Source organism: Lipotes vexillifer, unplaced genomic scaffold (assembly GCF_000442215.2).
Source record: "Lipotes vexillifer unplaced genomic scaffold, Lipotes_vexillifer_v1.1 scaffold671, whole genome shotgun sequence".
Classification (NCBI taxonomy): Eukaryota; Metazoa; Chordata; class Mammalia; order Artiodactyla; family Lipotidae; genus Lipotes; species Lipotes vexillifer.
The window spans coordinates 2,999,277-3,010,215 of NW_006782851.1; the positions used below are offsets into that span (position 1 = coordinate 2,999,277).

The 10,939-nt window shown below is 50.9% G+C and overlaps 1 protein-coding gene across 1 annotated transcript in view; it reads right to left on the reverse strand.

Annotated features, from left to right (window-relative positions):
- RIMBP2 (RIMS binding protein 2) overlaps positions 1–10,939 on the reverse strand; it is a 112,326-nt gene that overhangs the window by 63,074 nt on the left and 38,313 nt on the right. The window lies entirely within an intron of this gene.

The following is a 10,939-nucleotide window of genomic DNA, read 5'->3' on the forward strand; positions in this document are numbered from 1 at the left end:
GACTCTCAACCACCACGCCACCAGGGAAGCCCATGTGCCTTGGTTTTTGATCAGTGAAATGAGAAGGTTGATATCAACCTCCCTGGGTGGTATTAAAAGGATTAAATTCCATCACTCTTGTCACTTGTGACCGCGTGGTGTGCGTTCCTGTCTCTGCTGCTGCTGGGAAAGGGCAGGTGGGCTGGCCGGCCACTGTTTCCAAGTCTGGCTGCTGCGGGAGCTGATCCACCTTTTGGTACAGCTTTGCTGGCAGGAGACCTGACCCCACCTCGCAGGGGGATCAGGATTCCGAGGTCAGACGATGCTGCCGTGCAGTGGTGGAGGGTTTGGATTCTGACGCCAACCTCCTGGGGCTTTTGCATCCAGATTCTGCTCCTGACTAGCTCCGAGGCTTTGCGGAAGTCATTTCTCCTGACCGTGCCTCGGTTCCCCTGGTTGTCATGGAGACCGAGAGGGACAATACGTCCGTTATCTCCTAGGTAACCCGCAGATGCACCCTTAGAACAGTGCCCGGCTCAGAGAAGGGTTCAATAAACATTGCTGTTGGCACCGTTGCTGTTGTTATAACTATTTTCTTTTGTTTCTTTGTCTTAAACTCACTCCCTCATAAAGTGCCAAGGGAGCTACGTAGCTAGTACCTGCTCTTAGGCTGTTAGGTTTGCAAACAGCAAACCTGGATTCTGATTCTGGATTCTGAAAAGCTCTGTTCTATTTTCAGTTGACTCCTGACCCCTGTCTTTGCTCAGCCCCCAAGCCAGCCCGGATCGGTCCTTGGGTGTCCTGACCAGGAATAAAGACACCCCACCCCCCCCATCTCCAAACATCCTGGCCAACCATTCATCAGCAAACAGCACTGAGAAACGTCCACAGAACCGGATGTGCGCGTGTAGGTGTTTTGAGGGGTTCACCTAACACGTCTTGCGGGGCAGCCCTTCTCTGTCACTGCGTTCTCTCTAGCTGCGCAAGGAGGTGGGTTGTTCTCCTCGGTAGAATATCTGACCAAAGGAAGTCACCAGCCTGCCAAGCAGGAGGCACAGAGAACGTGAACTTCCAAACGAAGACTACGCTGCCCGCTAGGGATGCTCGGAGGATCGGCGGGCGGGGTCTCACTTGGGTTATTCTTGGTCAACAATTCTGGTCACTAAGGTGCTGAACCAGGACTGGCCAAGATTCCCAGAGGCCTTACCCCTTCAGATATAGCTCTCCTTCCTGCAACCAGCCTGGCACTCTCCAAACAACGCTTCTCAAGTACCCGGAGGGCTGGTTAAAACTCAGATTTCAGTCCCCCACTCCGGGTTTCTGACTCAGTGGGTCTGACAAGCTCCCCAGTGATGCCGACACTGCGGGTCCCAGAACCCCGCTTTGGAAACCACCCAAGATTGAGAAAAGTCGTTGGTTCCACAAATTCACGGCCAAACTCAAGAGTTTTGGAAAAGTCTCAAAACCCTGTTTGGGGGGACAGCCCATTTCTCCTCTTCCCCAGCGGACGCCTGTGAGAACAAGCGAGGGCCCCCAACTGCTGGGAGGGTCGCCGCCCTCACTCGACACAGAATGGGAATGGGACCGCTCAGGTGCAAGGCTTGAATTCCGATGACGGACCCACCAAATTCTGGGCTCTTGGCCGAGCTTGAAAGCACGTGGCTGACCCAAGGGCAGAATCACCCCAAGGGCAGAATCACCCCAAGGGCAGAATCACCCCGACACTTCCCCTCCCCGAGGTCATCTGAATTCACAGAACGTTCTTCCAGCCTGAGAATGGAAGCCGGCTTTGCTGGCCCCGCTCATCGCTTCAGAGGACAGAGCCCTGGGCCTAAACGCCCAGAATAAAGCATCTCCCTGGGGTGGCGCCCCCAGGGGCAGCTCCTCGGCTGCCCTGGCCCCAGGGAGCCCCAGGCACCCACGACTGCATCAGAAAGCTGCCCATTTTCGGAAGAAGGGGCGGATGGAGCGGGCCCAGGGGTGCGCGGCTGGTCCATGAATGGGGGAAAGCATCACCAGGCACACGGGGAGGGGCAGACATCATTCCCTAAAATACCTGCATGCTCTCCAGCGTGTTCTGGGTGAAAAGCAAAGCCAGACACAATGACAGGAAGATGTTGTGAATAAAAGAAGACACAGATTCTCAGTGCATCTGCATTGCCTTTTCCGTTTTTCCAACCGAAGCACGTTACGCCCACCCCCACGTGCCGGGGCACGCACGGCCGCCAGCGCCGGGTGACATGACCTCGGCGGGGCTGCCACAGAGCGGCAGCTCAGAAGGCGGATAAAAACAACACGGACGATCAGATCGATGGGCTTGGGGTGATGGGAAAAAAGAAATTGCACTTCCAGCCAGGAGACTATGTAAATCAAAGTGCGGTGAGTGATTCTGGCGGGGGGGAATGAAGTGATTTTTCAGGGAGATGTATGGCCGTGTGGAGGCCTGTTTCCAATCTCCTGGGTTATATATTTTCTCACTTTGCTATTTATTACTCTCAGCTCTCCAGATATTCATTAGCTAATGGACGCTTTCAAAAAAATCAATTTTAATATATATGACCATAATGATGAAACCTTTTCCTGGGGGAGGAATAGATTTTAAAAGGCAATGCAAGAGATGAATATATTCTGTTTTAAGTGGCCGCTGGTCCCCTGGGGACGAGAGACAAGGTCATCTTAAAGAGGACAGATGCTTCCCATGTGCGGAGGTGGCAGGCCCGGCGGGAAGGCCCTTTTGGCCTTTCTTGATGGAACGGAACTAGGGGAGGAGGCCTCGTGGGGCCACCCCAAGCTGTGCAGCCACACCCCGCTGCTGTGTCTGTAGTGAGGAGTCAGTAACTGGGTGACCTCTGTCTTCGGCAGGGAGACTCCTTACGTCCATTTATCATACACATGAGGAACGCAGACGGCAAAGGCCCCCGGGTGATCCCAGGAGGTCGCCCTGCTCCCGAGGATGCTGGCAGCAGGCCATCAGCCAGGGACAGAAGAGTGGTCCAGACATGCCACCCACTTCCTGCCAAGCCCCCACCATCAGGGCCAGTGAGAAAGGCCTCTGGGCAGCTGGGGAGGGTCACTCCCGCTGTGCTCATGGGGACGGTGCCCGTGGCAGCACCTTGATCGTGTTCACTGCTGTGATTCCTGCCAACGCCCCCCTCAGATGCCAAGTGCTTCCTTGGGCTTAGTGCTGTCACTTAAAACTCCCCCATTCATCTGTCACCCATAGGAATGGCCCATCCCCCGACCTTTCTCCTCGAGGAAATCGTTCCCCCCAAGTGAGCGGGCTCACCCTCCTTGCTTTCCATCCAGGAGGAGCCAGCAGAGGACAGCAGACCACCTCTGAGACCCACAGTTCTGATGCTGGCTGTGCGGCCATAGGAAAATTGCTTAACTTCTCTGTGCCTCACTTCCTCACGGGTAAAATGGGAACCATAATGGCGCCTATCATACAGGCTGCTTGAGTAACCGGTACCCAGTGGGCACTCAGTAAAGGCTAGCTATTGCTTCCATGAGGCATTAACGCAATATCCCCTGACCTCACCCACCCCCAGGAAGAAAGCCATCATGGCCGGTTCGCTTACCTCTAGCAGCTGCACTGCGCCTTCGTGTTCTTTCTTAGCTTCAACCTGAGCCTTTTTTGATGATAAAAAAACAGAAGAGTGAACGTTTAAAGGGAGAAAAAGAGAATTAAAGATTAATGTCTAAATTATCAGGGAGTGTGGGTCATTGATTTTTATTCCTCTAATAAACGCCTAAATTCTAAGGGTCTAAATCAGTTCTCATTTTTCTCTCCCTTTGGGCAAGAGGAATGGATTCTGGTTTGATGCTCTTTGTAAAAACTGGAAAGCGCCCCCTGATCTGGCAGAGAACAGGGAGGCTGGTGGGATTCAGCTGGTGCATGAGGGTAGGAGCCGGCTTCTATTCCTGAGAAGGGGCCACACACACGGTCGGTGGCTGAACCCAGACAGCAGGATAATTCTTCCCAAAGCCTCAGGGAGCACCATAATGTTCTCAAATGTCCTTAACTGCTTGAGAAATAAAACACAATCATGCGAACTTGACCCCTGGATAAACGAAGGTCTGCTGAAATTCCACCAGGGCCTGAGAAGGAGCTGCCCGGGTGGTCCTGAGCGCCCAGGCTCTCAGCTGTAGCAGGGGGGCTGCCTTCTTCAAATTATCTGACACAAAGCCATTAGCTCCACAGAATAAGAAATTGTACAAGTTTCACCAAAGAAATTTCTCAGGATGGCTGCTGCCCAGGCCACACGGTAAGTTCACACAAACCTGAGATGCAACATTATTATTTCCTGTCCTCACGGACCCTGAAGTTCTAATTTTGTGATGACAGTAAATACCTGTTGTGTTTGCCTGCCTGGAACTATGTCCTGGGAAGAGGTCCTGACTTTGCTGGGGATCCACTGAATACATGAGAAAGGTTCTAGACTCACAGTGATTGGTTAGTGGGTGAGTGCATGATCCAGTTAGAGCAAAGAGATTTTGCCTGGGAATGCTGGGAGGAAGGGGGGGCCCCTTGCCTTTGGAACTTGAGGCTGAGTGAAGGAGAGTCTGGAGCAGCTGCAGCCACCTTGCCACCATGAGGGGCAAACTTGGAGCAGCCAGGGGCCTTGATGTGGAAACCAGAAATGAAGCCAAGGCAAGGGAGAGCAGAGGCAGGAGAGCCATGGAGGTCTGACGGGATTTGGGAGGTGCTGGGCTCAACCATGCCTGAAGCCAGCTGATCTGGGCCCTGGATCCAGCCGCATCGGAAGCTAGATTTTCAGTTGCGTGTACAACTGAAACTCTCTTTTTGTGTTTTTTGTCACTTGAAACCAAGAGTCCTAATGAGCACACCTGTCAATTGTTGAAGGCATGACACCTCCCATTTTAAAGTTAGAGACACCAAAATTTAGTGAGAGGGTGCGGGTGTCGTAAGACGGAGGAGGAAGGCCTGTCCCCACATCACCACCTTGATGCCTCCCATCAAACTGGTCTCCCAGGTCTCACAAACATTTAGAGAAGATGTTCCCCTGATGCTATAGGGTAGCTGCCTTTGAAAACCGAGCACTAAGGAAGAATCCATGTATTAAATTGAGATTTACATTTAGAATTCTCATTTCTGGAGGGATATTTTTCTCCAGGTGCCTGGAGAATAATGAGGGAAGAGTTAACATCATAAACAAGCCAGTGAGAGCTACCTTAACAGCTTCTGCTTCTCACTTGAAAACTTCCGCGAGTCGGAAAGAGGGAAGGGCTTGGCTTCCCCAGCACAGACTGAAAGCGGAAAGTAGCCTGAGATTTCCATAGAGTTCATTCATATGCATTTCACTCTCACATATTTCCAATAAGGCTTTTAAGAGCTGGGGAAGTGAATAGAACCCAGCAAATTAACTAGACCATTCTTGAATTCAGCTCCATCTTCAAAGGCTCAAAATTATTCTTTTCAAAGCAAAAACAACAAGAGGGACGATAAATCACGAAATAGGGAAAAAAAGACAAACAACCAGAGAACATACAAGGATTATATAAATAACACCATCACTGAGCCACTTGAGTCAAAGATAGTTTTCAAATGGCAGAACGAAAAACAACTAAAAACTCCATCGCAGGCTGTTAAAACACAGCCAAGCTGGCAGTAAGAACTTCATTTCTGGCTTCCAGTGAAAGTCAGGAGTTCGTTTTTGTAGAGGCTACGTGCAAGCTGGGCCATTTGGGCAACCAGAATAGATGGTTAAAATTAACAGTTAAAATTGGCAGCACTGAATTCTTGCAGAATCTAAGCAACAGCTTAAGCAGGGCTCATTTCGGGGGCCACTGCCAGCGCATGGGGGAAGCTGAGATCTTCTCGCAGACACGATTTCCTACAGAACACAGTGAATCTGAGAGGGACCGTGACTCCTAGGGAGGCCCACAGTCCTGCTGCCAGAAGAAGGGGCCTGTCATCTAGGGGATCAAATGTCCAGGGGGTGGGTTGACACCGCAGCAAACACATTTGTTTCAGGGGAGGCATAGCTGTGTAGAGCGGATGTAGCTTTCCCGCTGCCAAAGCTCCAGACATTTGGCTCAGACAGACTGGACACGTTAATACTCAGAATAATAAGGACCCAAGCACCTTGGTGATGGGGTTGGGAGTAAGGATGCTGGTTGGTATGAGCAGGGGGACGGTCATTTGTGGGTGCTGTTAATCTCAGCTGCACAGAAAACAAGATTCATGGACTCAAGACTGAGGGCTATACAGATCCTCAAGTCGGGTCCCTGAGTTCCACAGAGCTGAGGAAGACATGAACCAATATTCCAGGCACGTGTCATAGGAGAAAACAAGAACTGAATGAACTCGGAGGGTCAGCCTGCGATCCCCCGCTCCCACCATCCACGTACAACAACTATTTCCAAAACATCCAAGGGAAGCACTTGACATGGAGGCAAAGCGCTCTTATGAGATGTGGGGTGAGTCTGGCTTCTTTTAGCAACCCACGTGTCAGTAATGGCCTTAAACCTGGAACCTTCATTTCCCACACGGGAGGAATTTGAAAGGACAGTCACATTGATCAAATCTGCAGACGAATTTTAAATGTGGAAAAACTCTTTTGCTCATACACCTGGATTATTATAGCTGCTCACTGCAATAAGACAAAGATGTAACCCGCAAGAGAAACTGGGAATCTGAAGCATCTAAAGCAGCTGGACACCGGTCGCCGTTTCCCTGGAGACATCGGGGTCGGAGTCGGGCCTCCAGGTCCTGCATGTAAGGGGACCCGCATCCCACAGGTTCCGGGTGACGGCTGACGGCTGCCGCCACTCATGCATTCAACAGACATTCATAGAGGATTGCCCAGAACTTAACCATCAGTTATCCTGGTAATTTCATATGACCATGAACTACATTAGTGGATGGAATCTTAATAGGTCTCCCATTCGTTCATCCATCCATTCATTCAAAGTTGCCAAGCATCTCCATTTATTCATTCATTCATTCCCCCACTAATTCATCCATTCATTCAAAGTTGCCAAGCATCACTTGTTGAGTACCTGCTCTGTGGCAGGCAATGTTCTGGGAGTGCAGACAATAGGCAAATAGGTACATCAAAGAGCAAGTGGCATCACTAAATGGGGTGAGGTGGCAGAGAGCAGCAGGGCTGGCGGGTTGAGGCCATTCAGGCAGGGAGGCCAGGTGGAGACTTCAGTGACAGCAATGATCCAGCTCTGCCGTTATCTGGGGACCAGGCATTCTGGGCGGAGAGTGACACAGGACAGGAGGAGACAGAGGCAGGCGGGGACTTCAAGAAGGTGACACGTGCATTCCAGGTACTGGGCCCAGAACGTGCTGCACTTAGAGCAAATGTTCACGGTGTAGCTTTTAGTATTATCGCCACGGCCCACAGCTTACGTGCACAGCCTCGCTCTCGCTCACTGCTGTGCCTTAGCCCCTACGCATGGCTGACACAGGATGCTCAGGAGCCGCTTTTTGAATGAATGGAAGTGAGGATTCTTGGCTCAGCCCTTGGCACCCCGATCTCCACGAGCAGGTGTCCCGTGGAAAAGTCCTCGTAGATGGGACTAGCTCTGCTTGGACTTTTATTTTTTTAAGCTATGCCTCCACCAGCTACCAGAGATAAGGGTTGGCTGACGGTCCTATCTTACCTTGATTCCCATTAGAATAGCTTTGGGCAGTTTGATCATTCGTTCATTCTTTAACTGAACATGTGTTTCCACTTGCACATCACTTCACCTGCTTCTCCCAACCACCGTATTGAACAGAGGGGATGAGCTGAGCCTCCGGAGGGAGAGGCTCCCTGGGAAAGGTTCCGGGCTCCTGACCTTTCAGCTGGCTGAATGCCCAGACCTTCCTTAGGGTGGCCAGGTCCAGAGGTGAGGCTGAAACCACAAAGGGATCTCCAAGGAGTGTAAAATGTCAAAATATCCACCTACATTTCGTGGGAAAATATACCTCTAGCTTCCTTAGATACATCCTATACATCAAGGAAAAAAAAAATTATGCGATCCGGGAAGCAGCAGATCCAACAAAGTACAGAAAGGTGTAAAGGGAATTCCCAAGATGATGGTGAAGGGCATTTCCAGGCCCAGCTCGGATTTGGCCTCCGGAGCCACCAGCCTGGATAGGAAAAAGAGGCCGGGCTCCAGGCAGGACGTCTCAGGGGGAAATGGAATTAAAACATCCCCTGGAGCAGGACATCTCGAGAGGAATTCTACAGCTCGGGCAGAAAGTTTGGGAACAGGGGAGTGATGGGTACACAGAGGACTGAGCAAACACACAGAAAGAGGCAATTCACTCCAGGGAAAAGCAAAAGCTGTACCAAAAAGGAAATGCTGCCCTTTGCAGAGCCTGGCAGGTCGTGTGCAGAGCACCCGTTGTGGAGGATGGAAGAGAATTCAACTGGGGACATGACGTTTGAGATCGTCCAAGCTGGATGTCTGGTTGGACAAAAGAAGTGGGGTTCAGAGGCAGAATGTGACTTGGAGAACCAAATCTGGCAGTTGGCACACAGGTGGCATTCAAACCCACAGGGACCTAGCGAGTGTAGGTCAAGAAGAGACGTGGCTTCAGCCTGATTCTTGGGGATGTTTAGAGGGCGTCTGTGGGGAAGGAGGAAAGCTGGAAGAGGGTGGGGTCCTGGAAGCCTGGTGGGTGGGGAGATGGACCCCCTCAAACTGTGCCTCTGGGTCAAAGAGGATGAGGTCAGAGCACTAACCACTGAGCGGGACGTCCAGGGTGACTTAACAAGAGCCACGGCAATGGGGAGATGAAGGTGGGTCCCATGGGAGTGGGTTCAAGAAATATTGGGATTTGCAGCAGCATGGATGCAACCAGAGGTGATCATACTAAGTGAAGCAAGTCAGACAGAGAAAGACAAATACCATAGGATATCACTTACACGTGGAATCTAAAATACGACACAAATGAACGTATCTGCAAAACAGAAACGGACTCACAGACCTAGAGAACAGACTGGTGGTTGCCAAGGGGGAGGGCGTTGGGGGAGGGATGGAGTGGGAGGTTGGGATTAGCAGAGGCAGGCTCATATATGGCGTGGGTAAACAACAAGTTCCTACTGTATAGCACAGAGAGCTATATCCAGTATCCTATGATAAACCATAATGGGAAAGAATATTAAATAAAAGAATGTGTGTGTATATGTGTGTAACTGAGTCACTTTGCTGTGCAGCAGAAATTAACACAACACTGTATATCAACTATACTCCAATTTAAAAAAAAAGAAATAATGGGAGCTGCAGTCAGAGAGAATAGGCGGCCCCTTGGAGATATCTCACACTGTGGTCTCATGAGAATCACATTGGAACTCAGAGAGCTCTGATGACTTTTATTGAGGTAGGAGGACAAGGGCTAGACTGTCCTTCCATAGGACATGAGCACTTGTATAATGGGTGTCAGCCACGCATTTCAACTTCACCCCATCTAAAGCCGCTGCCCTCATCAATCTCTCACTTCATTCATTCTCTCATTCATGTGTCTTCCTTTTCTTGATCTGAACTTATTGAATTCTTCATGTACTTGTTGACTTACTCTCACTCTGTAAGGCAGAGGTCTTGTCCTACCCTGCACTGCATTCCCAGTTTTCAGAACAATGGCTGAGCAGCCAACACATAGGTGGCAGCCAGCAAACATTTGTTGAAAGAAGGAAGGAAGGAAGGAAGGAAGGAAGGAAGGAAGGAAGGAAGGAGGGAAGGAGGGAAGGAGGAATCAGGGCAGCAAGTGCAGCACGAGGGCCATCCGTGCTGGAAATCAAACGGACGCGCAAACGCTGGGAAGAACTCATCGGTCTTTGCTCCATTCAAGTCTCAACCTTTCTCTTCTAACACTTCTTTAAAAAAAAAATCAGAGCTCTAAGAAATTACGAAGTTGACACATTCATCCTTCATTAGTTTTTCTTCCTGTGCTCCCCCACTGATGAAGCATCCGTGTGTCCAAAATAGAGACAAGGATGAACACAGGGGGAAAAAGAAGCAAAAGAAGCCGGACGGTGCTCAGGGGATGCTGGGAGCTGAATGACGGACCTGGCTCTAGTGCACCTTCCCCGGCATCGAGTGCTTCGTAAATAAAACTCCAGGCTCACGGAAAATGATGCTCTGCTGAGAAAATCCGACCTGTCACCCTTGCTGGACAATACTTGTATTTCTGTCGGCTTATTATCTGTCCTGGAAATTCCCAGCCTGGGGATATGGCTTCTGGGGAGGCAGTGAAGGAGTGCGCATACCAGGCAGGTATCTCCAGGCACCGAAAGGTCCCTCACACACAGCAGGAGAAGATAAGAGTAACATCACTGTCTGTATCCCAGCAATATCCTTTCTGGATAGCATCTAATGAAACAGCGCTGCTCAGCGGGCCAGCCAGCTCACTATGAGAGGTCACAAGGACTGCAACTGTGTCCATCGCACCCGCCCGATGAACTCTATCCTTAGCGCGAGGTCTCCATAAATGATAACAGAAACAGCATCAGAAGTTATCTGCCCGATGCCACACGCTCCGCTAATAAACTCGGGAGCAGGAAAATCACTCTGACAGATAGGAGCCACCACCCAGGCAGGGTAAGCCATCGTGTCCTTTATTTGAGATCAAAGACCTGGAGGGACTGTCGGGGGATGGAAGGACCCACCGACTGGAGGAAGAGGTGTCTGCTGCGCATCCCAGCTGGCGCCACGTGGCGTCTGGAACCAGCACCTGTGCCAACGGTCACACTGTGCCCTGGCTGGAAAGGCCGGCTGCCCTCCCACGGGTGGGGGGCACCGGGCTTTGGGAAAGAATCGCAGTGAGAGATAGACACAGGGACCCAAGACCCATGGCTCTGAAAGAGGAATCCTCAGACGCATTTGGAGACAGCCAAGAGGACCGAGGCCTATGACTAAGGATGGGGCGGGAATGAACTTTCCTGGTCCCCAAACCATCACAAGTGATGTGGGGATACACATTCTGAACCGCTCAGTGCCC